The 26,184-nt window shown below is 42.2% G+C and overlaps 1 protein-coding gene across 5 annotated transcripts in view; it reads right to left on the bottom strand.

The window, feature by feature from the left end:
- The window catches only part of LOC134348399 (double-stranded RNA-specific editase 1-like), a 336,189-nt gene that overhangs the window by 171,216 nt on the left and 138,789 nt on the right, over positions 1 to 26,184 (bottom strand). The window lies entirely within an intron of this gene.

Below are 26,184 nucleotides of genomic sequence, written 5' to 3'. Positions count from 1 at the left end.
ACATATACTGTATAATTTTTATTGCAATTTATAGTTTTTCATGTATTATTTGTACTGCTGCCTCAAAACAACAAATTTCATGATATGTTATTGATAATAAACCTAATTCATTCTGTTGTAGACTGAATAATGCATATCACAGCTTGTATGATATCATGCAACAAGCATAAGACAGAAATGAAATTCTGTCATCAGCCAAAGTCAAGAAGGATGTTGCACAGTCCTACCTGACTAAAGAAGTCAAGGGCTTCAGTGATGTTGGGAAGAAAACCTTATTCTTTAGGTGGTCACAAACATGCATACACAAGTCATGTCTTGATAAGAAAATTCAAGAGAAATTCTGTAGCATCACAGACTATTCACACTTTCTAAATCAAATTCCATCAATTCTGAGGAAATCTTGTTGGTCTATCGGAGACCTGTCAATAAATTTCGACAAGGAAACCAAATTGTAGAAATTAAACAATTAAATGCTATTCATATTTTGGAATTAGTTCTGCCTTTCTTTTAGAGCCAGATGCTGTAAAATCATTTTGACAAGTCTAATTTATACCAAGGTCCCTGAGCTCCTCTCCTCTCTGTAACCATAATATCAATTCCATTTTGCTGCCAGTGCTGTATCATGGAAACAGGCAGAGGTGAAGCACTTCCCACTGGGGGTTGAAGGAACTGTGCAATATAGCACATTAGCTAACAATTAACAAACTGGAAAGCATTTAAAGAGACACATTCCTGCTACCTCTACATTCATGCAAACGTGCTAAAAACTCACACTATACCAACAGGAAACTATGATTTTGAGTTCTAAAAATTCTTTATTGCCATAAATATGAGAAACATACAACATTATTGTCTTTAGAAATATTGAAAGTCAATAACAGAGAAGATGAAATAATTGCGCAGACACGAGGAAATCTGCAGATGCTGGAAATTCAAGCAACACACACAAAAAATGCTGGTGAACACAGTAGGCCCAGGCAGCATCTATAGGAACAGGTACAGTCGACTTTTCGGGTCTGGACCCTTCGCCAGAAATAATTATTCCTTCCCATTTTTAAGCTAAGCGTATATTCTGTTGCAAATAACAAGAATACATTCTACAGCATTTCACAGCAAGTAGTAATTACGAATACAGTGCACTTTTGGTATTTGTTGTTAACAATATACATTATAGAAGGCAAGAATACTTGAGGCCATCCAACCCATTCTGTCTGTGCCGATTCTTTGATGGAGTTACCCAGTTAATTTCACTTTTTAGTTCTTTTCTCATAACCTTCCAGAAGGTGTTCTTCGGTTAGCTTTTAATCTGTCCGTTAGAATGTACTACTGCATCTATTTCTTCTTCCCCTTCAGAAGTTGCATGTTAGATTACAACTCTTTACTATAGAGGGAAATTGCTTTTGCTATCCCTGCTTCACCTTAAATTTAAATTTATATCCACTGGTTACTGACTCCTCTGCCACTGCATTCATGATTCTGAACAATTGATTTTTAAATCTCCAGTTTATCAACCCCAATTTTTCTTTTTACATAACCAAAGTTACATCTCTTTGGTGCCTTTCAAGTAAATTGCTATCCACTCTTTCCAAAGTTTCAGCAACCTTCAAAAAAATGTGGTGTTTGCAACTTAACAAAATGGTGATAAGCAATGAAACTCAGAATAAAATAACATTGTTGCCTCAAATTAAAAAAAAACTCATTTCTGACCCAAAAACTAATACCTGGTTGAGATAGTATGAGACAAAACAAATGTGACATTTTACATCAAATAAAATTCAAATGCGGTCCTGCTTGCAAAACTACTGTAAAAAAAAATCAGGCAATGGAATACATTGACTGTAACAGTGACTGTTACCCACAGCCTCACCACCCCTATCTTTTCTAGGATGTATGGTTTATGTTCAGTTGGTGACACAACCCAGTTCCAAAACTATGACATCATGTAACATTTCTACTTCAACATAGGATGAAAAGAAAAACTACTCTAACAAAATCTATCTGGCTCCAGGAACATCCACAGCACCATTACAGCCAGGTCCTGATGAACTGAAGCCCACGTTTCGAGCTGCAATTCATGCAAAGAAAGAGGGTGACAAAATACAGTTGATGACCTTCATCACACTTCAGGATCTTCCCAAACGCTTGCAGCCTGTGCATAAATATAGTAACATAGAAAATAGCTGCAGGAGTAGGCCATTCGGCCCTTTGAGCCTGCACCGCCATTCAGTATGATCATGGCTGATCATCCAACTCAGAACCCTGTACCAGCCTTCTCTCCACACCCCCGATCCCTTTAGCCACAAGGGCCATATCAACTCCCTCTTAAATATAGCAAGTGAACTGGCCTCAACTGTTTCCTGTGGCAGAGAATTCCACAGATTCACCGCTCTCTGTGTGACGAAGCTTTTCCCTCATCTCGGTCCTAAAAGGCTTCCTCTTTATCCTTAAACTGTGACCCCTCGTTCTGGACTTCCCCAACTTCGGGAACAATCTTCCTGCATCTAGCCTGTCCAATCCCTTTAGGATTTTATATGTTTCAATAAGATCCCCCCTCAATCTTCTGAATTCCAATGAGTATAAGCCTAGTCGATCCAGTCTTTCATCATATGAAAGTCCTGTCATCCCAGGTATCAATCTGGTGAACTTCCTTTGTACTCCTTCTATGGCAAGAATGTCTTTCCTCAGATTAGGGAACCAAAACTGCACACAATACTCCAGGGGTGGTCTCACCAAGGCCTTGTACAACTGCAGCAGTACCTCCCTGCTCCTGTACTCGAATCCTCTTGCTATGAATGCCAGCATACCATTCGCCCTTTTCACCGCCTGCTGTACCTGCATGCCCACTCTCAATGACTGGTGTACAATGACACCCAGGTCTCGTTGCACCTCCCCTTTTCCAAATTGGCCACCATTCAGATAATAATCTGTTTTCCTGTTTTTGCCACCAAAGTGGATAACTTCACATTTATCCACATTAAATTGCATCTGCCATGAATTTGCCCACTCACCTAACCTATCCAAGTCACCCTGCATCCTCTTAGCATCCTCCTCACAGCTAACACTGCCGCCCAGCTTCGTGTCATCGCAAACTTGGAGATGCTGCATTTAATTCCCTCATCCAAGTCATTAATATATATTGTAAACAACTGGGGTCCCAGCACTGAGCCTTGCAGTACCCCACTAGTCACTGCCTGCCATTCTGAAAAGGTCCTGTTTATTCCCACTTTTTGCTTCCTGTCTGCCAACCAATTCTCTATCCACATCAATACCTTACCCCCAATACTGTGTGCTTTAAGTTTGCACACTAATCTCCTGTGTGGGACCTTGTCACAAGCCTTTTGAAAATCCAAATATACCACATCCACTGGTTCTCCCCATCCACTCTACTAGTTACATCCTCAAAAAATTCTATGAGATTCGTCAGACCTGATTTTCCTTTCACAAATCCATGCTGACTATGTCCGATGATTTCACCGCTTTCCAAATGTGCTGTTATCACATCTTTGATAACTGACTCTAGCATTTTCCCCACTACCGATGTCAGGCTTACCGGTCTGTAATTCCTCAGTTTCTCTCTCCCTCCTTTTTTAAAAAGCAGGGTTACATTAGCCACCCTCCAATCCTCAGGAACTAATCCAGAATCTCAAGAGTTTTGAAAAATTATCACTAATGCATCCACTATTTCTTGGGCTACTTCTTTAAGCACTCTGGGATGCAGACCATCTGGCCCTGGGGATTTATCTGCCTTTAATCCCCTCAATTTACCTAACACCACTTCCCTACTAACATGTATTTCCCTCAGTTCCTCCATCTCACTGGACCCTCGGTCCCCTACTCTTTCCGCAAGATTATATATGTCCTCCTTAGTGAAGACAGAACCAAAGTAGTTATTCAATTGGTCTGCCATGTCCTTGTTCCCCATGATCAATTCACCTGTTTCTGTCTGTAAGGGACCTACATTTGTCTTATCCAATCTTTTTCTTTCCACATATCTATAAAAGCTTTTACAGTCAGTTTTTATGTTCTCTGCCAGCTTTCTCTCATAATCTTTTTTCCCTTTCCTAATTAAGCCCTTTGTCCTCCTCCGCTGGACTCTGAATTTCTCCCAGTCCTCAGATGTGCTGCTTTTTCTGGCTAATTTGTATGTTTCTTCTTTGGAATTGATACTTTCCCTAATTTCCCTTGTCAGCCATGGGTGCACTACCTTCGATGGTTTATTCTTTGGCCAAACTGGGATGAACAATTGTTGTAGTTCATCCATGTGATCTTTAAATGCTTGCCATTGCATATCCACCATTCTAATGATGTAGAATAGTGCTGTAATAAGATATTCTGGTCATCCAGGCAGACTGAATAAACTAACCTTGTTCTCTCTAGAGCAGAGAAGGTGGAGCAGAAGTTTGTTTCTAATGTTCCAAATCCTAAATGGTTTCCATATAGCAAAGGTCATTGACATGAATCTTTACCTCTGTTACTCTCTTCAGAACTTGCCTGACCTGGTGAGTATTAACAGTGTTTTTTAAAATTTAGTATTGGGGTTCAAACTTTGTTCAGCTTTCAGAAAATTGTCTGCAGTTCTGGAATCCACATTATATGATGGATTGAAATACATTGCAGTAATTGTAAACATATTTACCATGATGACAAACAAAAGCGTACACTATGGTAATCTGATTTTAAGGTTTTAAAAGTGATCAGCTGACAAAGAAAATGCTTCTACCTACAGGAAGTTCATAAGTTCAGCATATAAATCAAGCATTCAGTAGAATTTTTTTTTAAATTGGAGAGCAGTGGAAATATGGAATTCACCACAACAGCAAGCAGATAAGCAAATAACACAGAAACATTTGAGAAGCCAGATAAGGAAGGATAAGGAAGAACAGGAAAGTAGTATATAATTCTATCATTAAGTAGAAACAGACGGAAGGAAGCTTACATGAAGCCGAAGCTCTATGCTAAATGTGTTGAGATTTCCATTGATATTTCGTATATGCTTGTCAATATTGGGCAGATTCTCTGCCCAGATCCTCCTCCAAACTGAATTTTATGCTAAAGATAACAACTGTTTGGAAGTTTATTTTCATGGCAGTTCTATATTTTTCATATATTTAGATATGCAGCATAGAAAAGGCCCTTTTGGCCCGACAAGCTGTGTTGTTCAGCATCCCATGTATTTAACCCTAACCCAGGATAATTTACAATGACCAATTATTAACTGGGTCTTTGGACTGTGAAAGGAAACTGGATAACCAAAAGGAAACCCACGTGGTCACATGGAAAAAAGCACAAACTCCTAGCAGAGGATGCCAGAATTGAACTCTGAACTCCAACGCCCAAAATGTAATAGCATCACATATTACATATTTTTCACCCACAAATACTATCTCCGACAGTGCAGCACACATGGTAACAGACAAATCAAAATGGGACTTGCACTCAAAATATTCAAGATCAAGCACCACAGTACTTATATGGAGCTATAGGTGACATAAATGACCAAAGCTTTGATTCCTCAGGTGTCAACATCTCGGAAGATCTGCCATTGGCCCAACACATTGATACAATCAGGAAGAAGGCATGCCAGTACCCTACTTCAGAAGAAGCTTGATGGGATTTGATATGTTAAGAAAGACTTGCAAATTTTTATATACGTACTGTGGATGAACGACCACAAGTTATAGAAGCAGGCCCATCAAGCCTGCTCATGGTTGATTTATTTTCCTTCTCAACTCCATTCTCCTGCCTCCTCCCATCACAGCCTGGTATGATGATTTCAATCCATAGGATCACAAAAGGATGCAAAGTTTTGCAGACAAAGCCAGCTTCATGACACCCACAACCCTCCCCACCCCTGAGGGCATCTTCAGGAAGTGGTACCTCAAGAAAGGTGACAACTATTATTAGGGACCGTTATCTTCTGGGACATGCCATCGAGGAGGAGACACAGGAACCTGAAGACCCACACGCAACAATTTAGAAAAAGCCTTTTCCCTTCTGCATCAGTATTTCTAAACAGTCTATGACCACTATCTCATTACTCTTTTTAATGTACAATTTATTTATATTCTCATTTATGGTAATTATATAGTGCCTATAAAAACTATTCACCCCTCCCTTGGAGTTTCATATTTTAATAGTTTTACAACATTGAATCACAATGGTTTTAATTTGACTTTTTGACACGGATCAACAGAAAAAGACATTTTCGTGTCAAAGTGAAAACAAATCTCTACAAAGTGATCTAAATTAATTAAAAATTAAAACACAAAATAATTGATTGCATAAATATTCACCCCCTTCTTGTCAGTATTTAGTAGATGCACGTGAGTGAACAGCTCCTTTTAAGTCCAGTCACAAATTCTTAATTGGATTGAGGTCTGGACTCTGACTTGGCCACACCAAGTTTTAAAACCATTCCGGTGTAGCTTTGGCTTTACGCTTGAAGTCATTGTCTTGCTGGAAAACAAATCTTATCCCAAGTCCCAGTTCTCTTGCAGACTGCATTAGGTTTTCCTCCAGAATTTCTCTGTATTTTGCTTCATTCATTTTACCCTCTACCTTCACCAAGCCTTCCAGGTCTGCTGCAGTGAAGCATCCCCACACAATGATGCAGCCACCACCATGCTTCACAGTAGGGATTGGTGTGTTTTTGATGAATTGCAGTGTTTGGCTTACGTCAAACATAGCACTTAGTCTGATGGCCAGAAAGCTCAATTTTGGCTTTATCAGACCATAGGACCTTCTTCCAGCTGACTTCAGAGTCTCCTACATGCCTTCTGGCAAACTCTAGCCGAAATGTCATGTGAGTTTTTTTTTTAAAAACAGTGGCTTTCTCTTTGCCACTCTCCCAAAAAGCTGCGACTGGTGAAATACCCAGGCAACAGTTATTGTATGTGCAGTGTCTCCCATCTCAGCCACTGAAGCTTGCAACTCCTCCAGAGTTGTCATAGGTCTCTTGGTGGCCTCCCTCACTAGCCCCCTTCTTGCACTTTCACTCAGTTTTTGAGGACAGCCTGCTCTAGGCAGATTTACGGGTGTGCCATATTCTTTCCACTTCTTGATGATTGACAACTGTACTCTGAGGGATATTCAGTGAAACATAGTAAACCTACAGCACAATACAGGCCCTTTGGCCACAAAGCTGTGCCAAACATCTCCTTACCTTAGAACTACCTAGGCTTACCCATAGCCCTCTATTCTTCTAAGCTCCATGTACCTATCCAGGAGTCTCTTAAAAGACCCTATCGTTTCCGCCTCCGCTACTGCCGCCAGCAGCCCATTCCACGCACTCATCACTCTCTGCATAAAAAACTTACCTCTGTCATTTCCTCTGTACCTCCTTCCAAGCACCTTAAAACTATGCCCTCTCATGCTAGCCATTTCAGTCCTGGGAAAATGCCTCTGACTATCCATATGATCAATGCCTCTCATCATCTTGTACAACTCTATCAGGTCACCCCTCATCCTCCATCGCTCCAAGGAGAAAAGGCCGAGTTCACTCAACCTATTCTCATAAGGCATGCTCCCCAATCCAGGCAACATCCTTGTAAATCTCCTCTGCACCCTTTCTATCGTTTCCACATCCTTCCTGTAGTGAGACGACCAGAATTGTGCACAGTACTCCAAGTGGGGTCTGACCAGGGTTCTATATAGCTGCAACATTACCTCTCGGCTTTTAAACTCAATCCCACGGTTGATGAAGGCCAATGCACCGTATGCCTTCTTAACCACAGAGTCAACCTGCGTAGCATCTTTGAGTGTCCTATGGATTCAGATCCCAAGATCCCTCTGATCCTCGACACTGCCAAGAGTTTTACCATTAATGCTATATTCTGCCATGATATTTGACCTACCAAAATGAACCACCTCACACTTGGAAATTTTCTTGTATCCATCTCCTGACTTGTGCTTTCAATAATCTTTTCGCGGAGTTGGTTGGAGTGTTCTTTTGTCTTCATAGTGTAGTTTTTGCCGGGATACTGACTCACCAGCAGTTGGACCTTCAAGATACAGGTGCATTTTTACTACAATCAATTGAAACACCTTAACTGCACACAGGTCTCCAAAAACAGATCTCCATTGAACTAATTATGTGACTTCTAAAACCAATTGGCTGCACCAGTGATGATGTGGTGTGTCATATTCAGGGGGGGGGGGTAAATGCTCATGCAATCAATTGTTTTGTGTTTTATATTTGTAATTAATTTAGATTACTTTGTAGAGATCTGCTTTCACTTTGACACGGAAGTGTCTTTTTCTGTTGATCAGTGTCAAAAAAAGCCAACTTAAATCCACAGTGATTCGGTGTTGTAAAACAATAAAACGTGAAAACTTCCAAGGGGAGAGGAATACTTTTTATAGGCACACTGTACTACTGCCACAAAATAACAAATTTCACTTCATATAAGATAGTGATAATAAACCTGATAACTGATTGTTTCTACTTCATAAGAGGAATGAATTGTTCATACATGCTGTGATATCCTAGTTAGACTTGCCTAGATTCAAATTTCAAAATGCAGTCAAATAAAAGTTGCAGATACATAAACAGGCATCGTAGTTCTAAGAACAAAAGAAAACAGCGGAGTAAGGCACACAAGTCCTCAGACCTGAACCAGCATTCAAAAATATTGTGGCTCCTATTCTATCCCTTCCATTTTCCTCACTCTATCCCAATATCAATGCATCTAAATTTTATTATACAATATCATTGTATCTAAATTCTATTGTAAAATATCAATGTATCTAAAAGAATCTAAATTTTTATTTTAAAAAAGAAAAATAGGTAATAAGAATTACAAAGCATTTTGGTGAGAAAGATGACAAAATAAAGGGTAAACCAAATATTCAGAATAAATTCAACTAACTAGAAGGAACAATTATTTTGATAATTATTAATATAATATAGACATCCCATTTATACTGTAGGACAAATTTCAGTAGAAGATGATGTCTCCAAAACATTACTTCTCATTTAATTATATAAATACACAAAAGCAGAAGAAAGTAACTGACAGTCACATGGGATGAAATAATTCATACACAGAAAGCTAACATTGCGTAGTTCTGTATTTTTCCCCTTTGAATATTTTACATCAAAATCACAATCAACAATGACAGGTGGGGAATAACAAAGACCAAATTAAATCTTTAAGGACATAACTGTCAATCATTGACAATGGCTCAGAGTCAGCACAACCTCAAAAGTTTTTGATTCTACTGTTGCAAAGACAAACAAATACAATCTAATGGAAAGGCAGTCATCTATTATGACTTGGCAGAAAAATAAAAGTTTGAATTAAAAATTAGAATCAAATGTTAATATACCCTTAAATGCCACTGCAGTTGTACGAGGATTATATAAAAAACAGATCTGATGTTTCAAATACATTCAAGAACAAAAACATATTAATTACTCTCAGGTTGAAATTAGTTATCATTGGTCAGTGATGTTCAAAACTTTTAATAGAAATGTACAGCTTGTGTATAATGAGATAGCTTGGGGAAGGAACCCAAGTGTTTTATAAACACAAGTGTTTAATGTAAATAAAACTCAGCTGATGCAAAGCTCAGTTGGAACACACTCTGACATGATGGAGCTGGGTCCACCACAGACTATTGAAGCTGAAAGAGTGCTACTGGCCGTGTCTATTCCAGGGTTTCAGTGCTGTTGTTGGCTTCGTATCTGCCATTGATTTCAAACAACCTCCCGTTCCACAGCAATTCCATAGCCTTTCCCCACAGGAGGTGAACGAGGCAGTTTTAAATATATTTTTACTAATTTTCTGCATGAAACAATTACCTTCAATTTTCAGTTTGTTGTGATAGATCCTTGCTTATTTCATGAGCAGCATAACAGTAAGCAGCACATGTTCACTCTTATGCCAACAAATCCAATCTTAATACATGATCGAGATCTTCATTTTTCACTCTTTGCAGCGTTTTTCTATTTTTCACTAACTTCTGTTCATTGTATATGTGAAATCAATTTTCAGAAATGCCTGTGATATGCAGAGACCTGTGCATCATCTGGGAATCTTCCCAGTACCTTGTGGAACTTTCCATTGAGATGTCATGTCAGCGCTCAAATAAAAAAAATTGGAGCTTTTCAGCTTTTAGAATTTCTGATGGAGTACTCAAGTAGCACTATATTGTTCAACAAGAGACATTCAGATAATAAGAAATAAATAATGCAAAGTCAAACAGATCAAGAAGTTCAAAGGACAACCTACCAAGAAATATCACAAAGCTCACGTCTTAACTTTGTGATACACATCATTAAGTTATCATAAACAACAGGAATTCTGTAGATGCTGGAAATTCAAGCAACATACATCAAAGTTGCTGGTGAACGTAGCAGGCCAAGCAGCATCTGTAGGAAGAGGTGCAGTCGACGTTTCAGGCCGAGACCCTTCGTCAGGACTAACTGAAGGAAGAGTGAGTAAGGGATTTGAAAGTTGGAGGGGGAGGGGGAGATCCAAAATGATAGGAGAAGACAGGAGGGGGAGGGATAGAGCCGAGAGCTGGACAGGTGATAGGCAAAAGGGGATACGAGAGGATCATGGGACAGGAGATCCGGGAAGAAAGACAAGGGGGGGGGTGACCCAGAGAATGGGCAAGAGGTATATTCAGAGGGACAGAGGGAGAAAAAGGAGAGTGAGAGAAAGAATGTGTGCATAAAAATGAGTAACAGATGGGGTACCAGGGGGAGGTGGGGCCTTAGCGGAAGTTAGAGAAGTCGATGTTCATGCCATCAGGTTGGAGGCTACCCAGACGGAATATAAGGTGTTGTTCCTCCAACCTGAGTGTGGCTTCATCTTTACAGTAGAGGAGGCCGTGGATAGACATGTCAGAATGGGAATGGGATGTGGAATTAAAATGTGTGGCCACTGGGAGATCCTGTTTTCTCTGGCGGACAGAGCGTAGATGTTCAGCAAAGCGGTCTCCCAGTCTGCGTCGGGTCTCGCCAATATATAAAAGGCCACATCGGGAGCACCGGACGCAGTATATCACCCCAGTCGACTCACAGGTGAAGTGATGCCGCACCTGGAAGGACTGTTTGGGGTCCTGAATGGTGGTAAGGGAGGAAGTGTAAGGGCATGTGTAGCACTTGTTCCGCTTACACGGATAAGTGCCAGGAGGGAGATCAGTGGGGAGGGATGGGGGGAATGAATGGATCGCTTCCTACACAACTCCCTTGTCCATTCGTCCCCCCCATCCCTCCCCACTGATCTCCCTCCTGGCACTTATCCGTGTAAGTGGAACAAGTGCTACACATGCCCTTACACTTCCTCCCTTACCACCATTCAGGGCCCCAAACAGTCCTTCCAGGTGAGGCATCACTTCACCTGTGAGTCGACTGGGGTGATATACTGCGTCCGGTGCTCCCGATGTGGCCTTTTATATATTGGCGAGACCCGACGCAGACTGGGAGACCGCTTTGCTGAACATCTACGCTCTGTCCGCCAGAGAAAGCAGGATCTCCCAGTGGCCACACATTTTAATTCCACATCCCATTCCCATTCTGACATGTCTATCCACGGCCTCCTCTACTGTAAAGATGAAGCCACACTCAGGTTGGAGGAACAACACCTTATATTCCGTCTGGGTAGCCTCCAACCTGATGGCATGAACATCGACTTCTCTAACTTCCGCTAAGGCCCCACCTCCCCCTGGTACCCCATCTGTTACTCATTTTTATGCACACATTCTTTCTCTCACTCTCCTTTTTCTCCCTCTGTCCCTCTGAATATACCTCTTGCCCATCCTCTGGGTCACCCCCCCCTTGTCTTTCTTCCCGGATCTCCTGTCCCATGATCCTCTCGTATCCCCTTTTGCCTATCACCTGTCCAGCTCTCGGCTCTATCCCTCCCCCTCCTGTCTTCTCCTATCATTTTGGATCTCCCCCTCCCCCTCCAACTTTCAAATCCCTTACTCACTCTTCCTTCAGTTAGTCCTGACGAAGGGTCTCGGCCTGAAACGTCAACTGCACCTCTTCCTACAGATGCTGCTTGGCCTGCTGCGTTCACCAGCAACTTTGATGTATGTTGATTAAGTTATCATATCTGGTTTGTGTCCGGAGGGGTGGGGAAATGGGGTGAAGTAAAGAGCTGGGTAGTTGATTGGTGAAAAAATACAGGGCTGGAGAAGGGGAATCTGATAGGAGAGGACAGAAGGCCATGGAAGAAAGAAAAGGAGGAGGAGCACCAGAGGGAGGTGATGAACAGGTAAGGAGATAGGTGAGAGCGGGAAAAGGGGATGGAAAAAGTGAAAAGTGGAGTGGGGGGGCATTACCAGAAGTTTGAGAAATTGATGTTCATGCTGCCAGATTGGAAGCTACGCAGATGGAATACAAGGTGTTCCTCCTCCAACCTAAGTACAGCCTCATTGTGACAGTAGAGTAGATCATAGACTGACATGTTGGAATGGAATTTAAATGGATGGCACTGGGAGATCCCGCAGAAAGTGTGGTGGGGTGGAGAGAGAGGAGAGATGCGCTTGGTGGGATCCCATTGCATTTATCCTTGCACGCATCTTTCCCTCCCTCCCACTTCCTGTTTTCTGCAAGAATCGCTCCCTATGCGACTCCCTTGTCTATTTGTCCCTCCCCACTGATCCCTCTCCTGGCACTTATCCTTGCAAGTGGGACAAGTGCTACACCTGCTCCTACACATTCTCCCTCACATCCTTCCAGGTGAGGCAACACTGCTGAGTCTGTTGGGGTCATCTACTGTATCCAGTGCTCCCAGTGTGTTCTCCTGCATAGCGGTGAGACCCAACATAGATTGGGAGACTGCTTCGCCAAGTACCTACGCTCCATTTGCCAGAAAAAGCAGGATCTCCCAGTGGCCACACGTTTTTTTTTCCTCCAGTCCTGATGAAGTATCTCGGCCCAAAACGGCAATGATACTCTTTTCCATAGATGCTGCCTGGCCTGCTGAATTCCTGCAGCATTTTGTGTGTGTTGCTTGGATTTCCAGCATCTGCACATTTTCTCTTGTTTGTGATTGGACTACATTAACTCAGCAGATTTTTGACATCAGCTTTGTTTCCCTTTGTATTTGAAAATTTTGTGACAAGATTTATGGTCACTTTTGAAACCAATTTCTAATAATAAAAATGTTGAATAATTCTGACACAAATGAGTGTTCACAATTAACAAAACATTAAGATTATTTTTTTCTGTGAACCTGTTTTGAGATCTCAACTTCTCATCATATTTGGATCCAAAAATGTTAAGTCAAAATACTGTGTAAATTTTGAGCAACTATAAATTGTGGATGAATATGATTATTTGGAAGTTCAATACAATTATCACTAAAAGCTCACAAGGAAAGAAAAAAAAATCACTCACAAGGATGGGAAAGACAGGCATTCTCACAAAGCAAAGTTAGTTATACTTCAGCTGTGCAAAGCCTTGTCAGAGAACAAGGCATCATCTGGCAGGAATATAAAGGCTTTAAGTGTGCAAATGGAATGTAGTCACCAGATGATACTCAGAGTAAATAAGTTTGAGGACAAATTGTACAAAATTTAATTGAATAAAACAGAAAATGCTGGAAACACACAAGTAGCATCTGTACAAAATTTTACATCCGAAATTCTGATCTGGGGAAGTGAAATAACACCATTTGACTTGCATGTCTTCACAACATGAAAGACTATGTAGTACTCTTATCATAGCTCTTAAAACATTAACCCCATTTAATTGGAGAATTGTCAATGAGATCTTCAGCATTCACTGACAGGATACTGTCAAATTGATAACAAAATCAATATTCCCTCACATGCAAGAAGAAACCTAAACTTTCCTATCAGCCAAATGCTGCAGTGGAGTACAGAATGGGTGAAGAATTTTAGATAAAATACTCTGCAAACACATTCAGAATTGTGCAAATTGCAACTGTTGGTTGCTTGGTGGAATGGAGTAATTATATGAGTTTCAGGTAATTATATGTCATTTTAAAAATGTTCATCTAAGTTGTGTTGTTAGATTAAAATATTTTACTAAATCTCCACTTAAAACTGACAGAAACAACACTGATTGTGGTCGGAAGCACGGGCGCAGAGCAGGGTTACATGTGCGTTTAAGAAAACAGGGTTTTAAACTCGCTATACCGACTATCTTGCTGGCAAACGTGCAGTCTCTGGTGAATAAAATCGACGATCTCAGAGCTAGGGTGCTGAATCAGAGGGACATTAGGACCTTCCACACTGGATGCAGTGATTCAGATCGATGGGTTTACTATACCATCAGGACAGATCTATAGAGTCTCCCAGAAGCAGAGGTGGAGGGGTATGCCTCATGATCAACTCTTCTTTGTGCACAAATATATCAGTGCTGCCCCAGTTCTGCTCATCAGACCTTGAATGTCTAGCAGTTAAGTGCTGTCCTTTATACCTACCACGGGAATTCTCTGATGTCGGTTCCATACAACTTGGTATGGAAGTTGTCCTGTCCAAGACCGGAAGAAGCTGCAGAAGATCGTGAACACAGCCCAGCACATCACACAAACCAATCTTTCGTCCTTGGACTCACTTTACACCGCACGCTGTCAGAGCAGTGCTGCAAGGATAATCAAGGACACGACCCACCCAGCCAACAAACTTTTCGTCCCTCTTCCCTCCAGGAGAAGGCTCAGGAGCTTGAAGACTCACACGGTCAGATTTTGGACCAGCTTCTTTCCAACTGTGATAAGACTGCTAAACTGATCCTGACCCGGATCTGGGCCGTACCCTCCAAGTATCCGGACCTGCCTCTTGGTTTTTTTGCACTACCTTACTTTCCCTTTTCTATTTTCCATTTATGATTTATAATTTAAACTCTTAATATTTACTATCAATTTGTACTCAAAGGAGAGCGAAGCGCAGAATCAAATATCGCTGTGATGATTGTACGTTCCAGTATCAATTGTTTGGTGACAATAAAGTATAAAGTCATTTTGGTAGCAGTATACATTCCACCTCAGGCCAATGTCAATCAGGCTTCAGATGATCTGAGCAATGGGATCAACATGCACAAAACAGTGCACCCTAATGCCTTCACCATCGTTTTGGGAGATAGAAGTAAAATCCAATAGCATGAATGGCACCAATACTTCACTACCAGATGAACTCAATGCCTTCTATGCCCACTTTGAAAGGGAGAACACAACTACAGCTGTGAAGATCCCTGCTGCACCTGATGACCCTGTGCTCTCTGTCTCAGTGGCTGATGTTAGGCTGTCTTTAAAGAGAGTGAATCTTTGCAAGGCAGAAGGTCCATATAGAGTACCTGGTAAGGCTCTGAAAACCTGTGCCAACCAACTAGCGGGAGTATTCAAGGGCATTTTCAACCTCTCACTGCTACGGGCACAAGTCCCCACTTGCTTCAAAAAGCCAACAATTATACCAGTGCCTAAGAAGAATAATGTAAGCCGCATAAATGATTATCACCCGGTAGTACTCACATCGACAGTGATGAATGCTTTGAGAGGTTGGTCATGACTAGACTGAACCCCTGCCTCAGCAAGGACCTGGACCCACTATACTTTGCCTATTGCCACAATAGGTCAATGACAGACACAATCTCAATGGCTCTCCACACGGCTTTTGACCACTTGGACAACACAAACACCTACGTCAGGATGTTGTTCATCGACTATAGCTCAGTATTTAATACTATCAGTCCCACAATCCTGATTGAGAAGTTGCAGAACCTGGGCCTTTGTACTGCCCTCTGCAATTCGATCCTCAACTTCCTAACCGGAAGACCACAATCTGTGCAGATTGGTGATAACATATCCTCTTCGCTGACGAAAAACACTGGTGCACCTCAGGGGTGTGTGCTTAGCCCACTGCTCTACTCTCTATATACACATGACTGTGTTGTTAGGCATAGCTCAAATACCATCTACAATACAACCATTGTTGGCAGAATCTCAGATGGTGACAAGAGGGCGTACAGGAGTGAGATATACCAACTAGTGGAGTGGTGCTGCGGCAACAACCTGGCACTCAACGTCAGTAAGACGAAAGAGCTGATTGTGAACGTCAGGAAGGGTAAGACGAAGGAACACATACCAATCCTCATAGAGGGATCAGAAGTGGAGAGAGTGAGCAGTTTCAAGATCCTGGGTGTCAAGATCTCTGAGGATCTAACCTGGTTCCAACATATTGATGTAGTTATAAAGAAAGCAAGACAGAGGCTATACTACATTAGTAGTTTGAAGAGATTTGGTATGTCAACAAATACACTCAAAAACTTCTATAGATGCACTGTGGAGAGCATTCTGACAGGCTGTATTACTGTCTGGAATGGAGGGGGGGGGGTGCTACTGCACAGGATCTAAAGAAGCTGCAGAGTTTGTAAATTTAGTCGGTTCCATCTTGGGTACTAGCCTACAAAGTACCCAGAACATCTTCACGGAGTGGTGTCTCAGAAAAGCAGCGTCCATTATTAAGGACCTCCAGCACCCAGCGCATGCCCTTTTCTCACTGTTACAATCAGGTAGGAGATATAGAAGCCTGAAGACACACACTCAGCGATTCAGAAACAGCTTCTTCCCCTCTGCCATCCTATTCCTAAACGGACACTGTATCCTTGGACACTACCTCACTTCATAAAAAAAAATACAATATTTCTGATTTTTGCACATTTTTAAATCTATTCAATATACATATACTGTAATTGATTTATTTATTATTATTGTTTTTATTTTATTCTTTTTTCTCTTCTCTATTATGTACTGCATTGAACTGCTGCTGCTAAGTTAACAAATTTCACTTCACATGCTGGTGATAATAAACTTGATTCTGATTCTTGGTTTTTAATTAATTGTTTTATAGAGTTTGTGTTTCTTCAGGGCTTAGAGTTTTTTAAAACACATGCCCCTTTTTATCTTTTATTATTTTTGGTGTTGAGTGTTAACTCAGTCAACCATCATTTATCTTCTCCCTTTTCTAGATTTGTTCAAATTGCACTCACCCTTCAATGTACTCATCCTGACTTGTATCTTGTGGAAAGTGGAAAGGCCTTAAAGGTGTCAAAAGCTGACACCCTAAAAAGTGAGCCAGTTATCAGAGAATATCCAGCCCATGTTTGTAGTCACAGTAATGACATGGCAAGTCCAGTTGAGGTTCTGGTCATATGGCCCCAAGGATGTCAGTGGTAAGGGACTTGATGATGGTAAAGGTATTATGATTATGAAGACACGTAGTCCTCTTTTATTGTCATTTAGTAATGCATGTATTAAGAAATGATGCATTATGAATGTTACAAGTTGGTGACAATATTTGCTTAAGATGGTTAGTGTTTGATTTTTTTTTGATGAAGTAAATTTCTTTTGATGGAAATTGGTTTCAGTAATAGAAGTATCTGCTGTGTACATACATCTACTGATGCTTCTGGACACATCTTCAGTGATGTTCCTGGAATCATCAGGAGTTTCGGGTCTTTCAACATCAAACAACCTCCTCCAGGTGACCCAGCCGGGGCTGATCAGACCTTGTGTTCAGATGGCTAGCTACTTATGACTCCATGGCTCCCCTCTTTTGAGCCACAGCCATCTTGAGGCCCTCTCTGCCACATCGGTGGTACTGCGGATGGCTCTCCTCTTCCTCTCTCCCTTGATGCCCAAAATGCTGAAGGCTCTAACTAAGGAACAGGCTGCGAATCCCCTACAACCAACCTCCACTGGGAGACACCTCGCTCTCCATCCAGCCTGCTGACAGTTGGTGACCAGCCCTGCATACTTGGAGAGCTTCCTTTCAAAGGCCTCTTCCAAGCTATCTTCCCATGGGACTGTCAGCTCCAGCAACACCACTTGCTTAGTGGACTCAGACACTAGGACATAGTCTGGTTGCAGGGTGGTGGCTGCGATATGGTTGGGGAACTTCAGCTGCCCTTCGAGGTCCACCAATGGCTGCCAGTCCCTTGCAGAGGTCAGGATGCCTGCAGATGTTCTTTTGGTGGGTATTGGCTGCTCCCCAGCTCTGACAAAGGCAATGGTCTGCTTGAAGGGTCGAGACTGCTTCATCCACTCAATTCCTGCACTGACGGCTTCAGCGATGGTCTTCAGGACCTGATCATGCCTCCACCTGTACCGTCCCTCACCAAGTGCCCTTGCGCAGCCGCTGAGGATGTGCTTCAGGGTTCTGTTTAACTGTCTAAAACCATTCATGACCTGAAATATCAACATTTCAGATTTTGGTCTGAGCCATTATTGCAGGCTATTTTACTGCAGAGTGTGCACGCAGTCCTATACTGCTTTTTTTTTACCAGGCCTTCACTTCATTTTTAAGACCTCTCAACATGCCCTTTGGCAGTTATTACTTAACCAGGACTTTCCTGTGGCTTCATTGTAATGCTAGCAGAACAGACCTTGTCACAAGATTATAGAAGGTGATGGTAATTGTGTTAATGTTGATGGTCCACAGCACCTTTCAGCTGCCCAATTTTGAGCAACGAGTTCAGCACACAATAGACCTAAGCATATAAATAAGGAGACATGGAAGCACAGCAGTTAGCATGACGTTATTACAGCTTGGGGCGTCGGAGTTCAGAGTTCATTTCTGATGTCCTCTGTAAGGAGTACGTATGTCCTTTCCATAACCGCCAGGTGCTCTAGTTTCCGTCCACAGTCCAAAAACATACTGATTATTCGGTTAATAGGTTATTGTAGGGTTAAATAGGTGTGTTGTTGGGCAATGCTACTGGTGGGCCGGAAAGGCCTGCTCTGCACTGTAACTCTAAAATAAGTAAAGATCCTTACAGTAAAAATACAAACATACTGTATTATCACAAGGAGAAAATGGTGCTAATATGCCCAATAGGTTCAAAGTCAATTTGGTTTACCTTTTGTGTTGGTTTACTGTTTGCCAAACACTTTGTCTGGCAGTAATGACTTCCAAGATGGATCTGTGGTATGTCTATCAAGCCATTTTGCTGATGGATGTCACAGTTCTCTCCCAACTAGACTTGGCAACTTACAGCTCCTCCACATGGAACAATATTTATTTAAACAAATGATATAGGATGGCAGTTGGTAATCAGGTAATGGGAAATATACCAAAGTTCAATTCACCATCATTAGCTACCTTTTTTTTACTGTGACTTTTATTTTAAGTTTATAAAAGTGTTAAAAAGTTGTCATGTCAAATCGGTAACTATTTTCTAGCATGGACAACTAGCAAATTTCTTAGCAAGGTATCATCTGAAGCCAATAATACTTTTAATTAGACTGTCCATTGAATAATTAATCATTTCAGAGCTAGAAAAATTACATGCCTAGCTGATCTACAAGGAGAGGGGTTGGGGCAACTAGATTTAGAAAACCATCTCTGGGGGCCCATTTTAATAAAAATGTTTCTGCTTCACTCAGTATTGAGTTAACAACCTCTGCTACGATGACACAAGTGAACAGGATTGACAGCTCTACTGAACCCACAGTGAAGAAAGACCTCACTCAACTGGGTGAGGGAAAAGGCCGCAACCCATATATCAAACAATATTCCAACACGTATAAAAGGCTTTCAGATGTTGGGAGGAGAGAAAATGAGTAATCAGAAAAATATAAAATATGCTCCAACAATAAGAAAAATCCACTTTCCCTCAAAATTTTATAAATATGCTCAACTTAGTTAGATACATTCCAAAATTATCTGAAAAATAGGACATATAGGCACAGTCCAAGTTATAGCCGTTTGGGTAACAGAAATTCACCCTTACAGATTTCAAATATCAGTACCCAAACATTTTATGAATGGAATAAAACTAGCTCTCATTTGTGAAAAAGTTGACAATTCAACAGAATATCTTTTAAACTTCCATTTCATGATGCACATGCAAATATTACGGCTCTGTACTACAGAAAATTTCAATTTGACCCAGTTTCTAGAAATGCAACTCCCTTTCCCTAGTATTATAATTGTTGCTTGTACAGCTAAAGGACAGGAAACTGGGCAGACTACAAAACCCAAAGTAAGATGTGAATTATCATCACAATGCTAACTTGACATATTAGCACATTTGAAACATTAAAATATATATTGTGGTGTTGAGTGTTCATGTTTGATGCACAAATAACATGTTTATCTTTGGCTCGAGAGGGGGGGAGGGAGAGAGAGGGGGAGAGAGGGGGGAGAGGGGGAGAGGGGGGAGAGGGGGGAGAGGGGAGAGGGGGAGAGGAGGGAGAGGGGGAGAGGGGGGAGAGAGGGGAGAGGGGGAGAGGGGGAGAGAGGGGAGGGGGGAGAGAGGGGAGGGAGGAGAGAGGGGAGGGGGAGAGAGGGGGAGGGGGACGGGGAGAGGGGGAGGGGGAGGGAGGGGGGGGAGTGGGAGAGAGGGGGAGAGGAGAGAGGGGGAGAGGAGAGAGGGGGAGGGGAGAGGGAGAAGAGGAGGGGAGAGGGAGAAGAGGAGGGGAGGGAGAAGAGGAGGGGAGGGGAGAGGGGGAGGGGAGGGGAGAGGGGAGGGGAGAGGGGGAGGGGGGGAGAGGGGGAGGGGAGGGGGAGAGGGGGAAGGGGAGAGGAGGAGAGAGGGGGAGGGAGAGGGGGAGAGGGGGAGGGGAAGGGGGAGAGGGGGAGAGGGGAAGGGGGAGAGGGGAAGGGGGAGAGGGGGAGAGGGGAAGGGGGAGAGGGGGAGAGGGGAAGGGGGAGAGGGGGAGAGGGGAAGGGGAGAGGGGGAGGGGAAGGGGAGAGGGGGAGGGGAAGGGGAGAGGGGGAGGGGAAGGGGAGAGGGGGAGGGGGAAGGGGAGAGGGGGAGGGGAAGGGGAGAGGGGGAGGGGGAAGGGGAGAGGGGGAGGGGAAGGGGAGAGGGGGAGAGGGGGAGGGGGAGAGGGGGAGAGGGGGAGGGGGAGAGGGGGAGAGGGGAGGGGGAGAGGGGGAGAGGGGAGGGGGAGAGGGAGAGGGGAGATAGATAGATATTGGACGGAGCTGTGGTTATTCATTTATTTTTATTTACAGATACAGCACAGAACAGGCCCTTCCAGCCCAGCAATCTGTACCACCCAAGTAACCCATTGATATAATTCTAGCCTAATCACAGGGCAATTCACAATGACCGATTAACATATTAACCGGAATGATTTTGGACTGTAGGAGGAAACCAGAGCATCTGGAGGAAACCCATGCAATCACAAGGAGACTGTATAAACATCTTAAAGACGGCACCAAAATTGAACTCAGACGCCCCAAGCTGTAATGTTTCGTGACACCTTTGTGAGAAGTATAAAAGCACTTCCTTTTTCATAACCCAATTCAGAATCTTCCAAGGTCTCACATACCTTACAAGCAAGTAAAGTACTTTATGCAGCTGCCATGAGCCAGGAGGTACAGAAGCCTGAATGTTTCAACACCAGAAAGTTCAAGAATAGTCATTTCCTTTCAACCATTTGGTTCCTGAATCAACCAGCATAATCCTAATCACTAGCTTAGCAACACTTTGATCACGTTGCATTAAAATCAACTTTTCGCTCTCACTGTATTTTCTTTTAAAGGTTGTGAATGCTGATATATACTTGCGTTACTGCTGCAAGTAAGATTTTCCAATTCATCTATGAAGACATGCACCTTCGCAATTGACAATGAACTCAGCTTTGACGTTGTCATGTACAAAGGACTACGAAGTGTATTTGAGCAAAAAAAAAATTTCAATCCTAAAAAGCAACAGACCCAAAGTGCAATTGTTTATTTTCCATACATAAAATGAAACCAGGGTGGCTATTCCACTATTCTACAAGTATGAGCTTTGATCTGTCAGAGGATTTAAAATGTTGTACTATAAAGGCTGAATTATACTGAACTATACTTCACACCCCAAGAACACACCAAATTTGTGTTCTGTTTGCTGCTTTGATATGGCAAAGTTCCCAACTCCTTTGATTCAAAATTACTGGAGACAAATTGTTTTGGCACACTTTTCATGATGTGAAATCAAACCTCAGGGTTTTTTAATAATGTAAAATTTAGAGCAAGTTTATGTTCGGTCACATTGTCCAAGGAGTACTCAGTTATAGGCCCATTCCATACTTCCTCTTGGCATTTTGTAGATGCAAATGCATTTTTATGCACTGTTTCAGATCTGTAAATTTGGGACATGAGGGAAAGCCAAAGCATGTGAAAGAAACGTACATGGTCACAGGAAGAACATACAAATTCTGCAGGCAACACCCATGGTCGGGATTGATTTTAGGTTGTGCCAGCTCTGAAGTGGCAGCATTACCCACTAAACCATCATGCCACCTACAGTACACTCAGTGGCTACTTTATTAGGTACCTCCTATACCAAATAAAGAGGCCACAGAGTATATGTGGGTGGTCCATTGCTGCTATAGCCCATCCACTTCAAAGTTTGATATGTTGTGCATTCTGAAAGGCTCTTCTGCACATCACTGCTGTACATGTGGTTATTTGTGCTACTGTCGCCTTCCATCAGCTTGAACCTACGACCTTTGTCATTAACAAAGTATTTTAACACACAGAACCGCTACTCATTCAATTTTTTTTCCTTTTTTGTATCATTCTCTGCAAACTCTAGAGACTGTTGTGCATGAAAATCCCAGGAGATCAGTAGTTTTTGAGATACTCAAACCACTCTGTCCAGCACCAATGATCATTCCATGGTCAAAGTCACTTAGATCACATTTCTTCCCCATTCTGATGTTTGGTCTGAACAACAAGTGAACTCCTTGAACAAGCCTGTATGTTTTTATGTATTGATTTTTTGCCATGAGGCAGCAGAAACAGGGAGAAAATTCAAAAATCAGAGGTGCAAAGGGACTTGGGAATCGTTGGGCAGGATCCCCTAAAGGTTAGCTTTCAAGTTGAGTCAGTGATAAGGAAGGCAAATGCAATGTTAGCATTCATTTCGAGAGAATTAGAATATGAGAGCAAGAAGAAAGCATTGATCAAGACCGCACTTGGTGTATTATGAGCAGTTTCTAAGAAAAGATGTGCTGGTATTTGAGGGGGTCCAAAAGGGATTTACAAGAATTATTCGGGGAATGAAAGGGTTAATATACGAGGAGTGTTTGATGGCTTTGGGCCTGTACTCACTTCAGTTTAGAAGAATGAGGGAGGATCTCATTGAAAGCTATCGAATATTGAAACTCTTGACAGAGTGGACATGGAGAGGATGTTTCCTATTCTGGGTGGGTCTAGGGCACAGCCTCAGAATACAAGGACATCAATCCTTTAGCCAGAGGGTGGTGAATCTGTGGATTCATTGCCATGGATGTCCGTGGAGGACAAGTCATTGGGTATATATAACATAGAAGTTTTTGTCCCCTATTCTGGTTCCCTTCCCACCCCTTCTCTTCACTTGCCCATCACCATCTTCCAGTTCCCCTCCTCTTTTCCTTTCTTCCTTGGTCCACCATCTTCTTCGATCCCAGTTCTTCTTCGGCTTTTCCACCATCACCCTCCCTCACCCACCTACCTGGTTTTACCAATCACCTGCCAGCTTGTACTCCTCCTCCTCCTTCCATGCCACTACCCCCCCCCGCCCCGCAATTTGCTTATTCTGGCTTTTGTCCTCTCTCTTGCCTGTCCTGATAGAGGGTCTCAGCCCAAAATGTCAACCATTTATTTTCCTCCATAGATGCTGCCTGACTTGCTGAGTTGCTCCAGTATTCTCTGGGTGGTGATCAAGATTTCCACCATCTACATATTCTCTTGTCTTAATAGTCCCAAATTGCTCTTCTTTTCCTTTTTTGAAATTTCATAATGATTCAGGTAGCAAAGGAGCTCATTTACAGTGTATGAGCAATGAGTATAAGCACCCTTCAAAAGAATATCCTACAAAATATTATGAGAATTTTCCCAGTTTAGTGTCATAGAACACTACAGCACAGAAATAGGTCCTTCATCCCATCTAGTCCATGCCAAATTATTAATCTGCCTCATCCCATCAACCTGCATCCAGACCATAGCCCTATGTGCCCCACATTTAACGCACGAACTCCAGTTTTTGCCTCACCCAACCTCAGTGGAAAAAGCCTGTTTGCATTTACCCTATCAACACCCCTCAAAATTTTGTATCCTCCCATCAAACCTCCCTCAATCTTCTACAGGATAGGGAATAATGTCCTAACTTTTTCAACCTTTCCCAATAACTCAGAAGCTCATGCCATTGCTGATCTTCTGTCATCCCTGCCAGCAGCTCCTTCCAGTTTACTTTAGTCAATTCCTCTCTCATACCACTGTAATTTCCTTTACTCCATTGAAATACTGCTACGTCAGACTTTGCTTTCTCCCAATCCACTCTTTTCAGATCCTTTCTAATGCCATCAAAATTGGCCTTTCTCCAATTTAGAATCTCAGTGAGGACCAAACTTATCCTATTCCATAATTACCTTGAACCTAATAGCATTGTGATTACTAGGTGCAGTGTTCTCCTACACAAACTACTGTCACCTGCCCTGTTTCATTCCCTAACAGATCTAGTATTGCACTCTCTCCAGTTGGGACTTCAATGTATTGATTAAGGAAACTTTCCTGAACACATTTAGCAACTCTTTCCCACACAGCCCTTTTACAATATGAGAGTCCTAGTCAATAGGTGGAAAGTTAAAATCACCTATTACCTTATGTTTCTTCCAATAGTCTGCGATCTCTCTAAAAATTTGCTCCTCTAAACCCTGCAGACTGTTGGGTGGTCTATAATATAATCCCAATAACGTGGCTATATCTTTCTTATTCCTCAGTTCTACCCATAAAGTCTCACTGAATGAGCTCTCCAGACTGTTCTGGCTGGGCACTACCACGACATTTTCCCTGACTAGTAATGCCACCCTTCCCCCTTAAATTCCTCCTGATCTATGACTTCTAAAGCAACAGAACCCAAGAATATTGAGCTCCACTGTTTTGCTCTGGTGCTCTGGCTCTGAACCCCCTGTAACTCTAGCTTAAAAGCCCCCCAGCCCTGTACAGCATGAGCAAAACTCCCCTTCAGTTCAGGTGCAAACTGTCCCTTTTGTACAAGTCACACCTTCCCTGGAAGAGAGCCCAATCTTTCAAAAAACTCTGAAACCTTCCCTGTTGCACCAACTCCTTAGCCACATGTTAAAATGTATGATCTTCCTACTTTGGCTTCACTAGCACATGGCATAGGTTGCAATCCTGGGATCATACCCTTGGATATCCCGTTCTTTAACTTAACACCTAACTCCCTGAACTCACTTTGCAGGACCTCATCACCCATCCTACCCGTGTCATTGACACCAATATGTAATTAAAACCTCTGGCTGCTCGACCTCCCACTTCAGAATGCTGTGGATTCGATGCTCTGGCATCCGGGAGATTTGTCAAAGATATTAAGATTTAAAGATATTTGTGTTTGACCTATATTTCTGTCATAAAGAATGCAGATAGTTAAGTTGCAGCATCTATTAGCCCTATATGTATGGCTGTGCAATATGGTTTTAAGCAAATGTATCCCTCACCTCTGCTCTCTGGTTTCTTTGGGAATTGAAGAGAATTACCCTTCTACTTAATAGATATTTAGGGAGAGAGAACCGGACTCTCTCACGGTGTTGTCTGAAAAGAGGATGCTGTCTAAGTTGCATGCCATCTTGGTCAATATCTCCCATCCACTACATAACGTACTCGGTGGGCACAGGAGTACATTCAGCCAGAGACTCATTCCACCGAGATGCAGCAGAGTGTCATAGGAAGTCATTCCTGCCTGTGGCCATCAAACTTTACAACTCCTCCCTTGGAGGGTCAGACACCCTGAGCCAATAGGCTGGTCCTGGACTTATTTTATAATTTACTGGCATAATTTACATATTACTATTTAACTATTTATGGTTCTATTACTATTTAGTATTTATGGTGCAACTGTAACGAAAACCAATTTCCCCCGGGATCAATAAAGTATGACTATGACTATATTTCACTGATTTCTACACACTTTCAGCAAATGACAAAATAATAATCTGAAAGCTGTTCACTATAACTCTAAAGTTTGTCAAAAGTAGAAGTTTTAAGGCAAAAACCCGTGCTACATTTAAACAGCATCACTGAAGAGCCATAAGCTGTGGAGCCACATATTTAATACGAGAAAGTTGGTTAAATTGAGTAATGTTTTTAAACTAGCACAGATCTAACTTTTCTATGTTTCCTGTAATTGTTAAATTTATGACTTATAAATCAACAATTTAGTAGAAAAGACTCCACTTCTTGAGCAGTAGATTGTTTTGCCATCATTTC

The sequence above is a fragment of the Mobula hypostoma genome, chromosome 6, assembly GCF_963921235.1.
Source record: "Mobula hypostoma chromosome 6, sMobHyp1.1, whole genome shotgun sequence".
Lineage (NCBI taxonomy): Eukaryota > Metazoa > Chordata > Chondrichthyes > Myliobatiformes > Myliobatidae > Mobula > Mobula hypostoma.
This window is presented reverse-complemented; position numbering and strand designations above follow the sequence as displayed.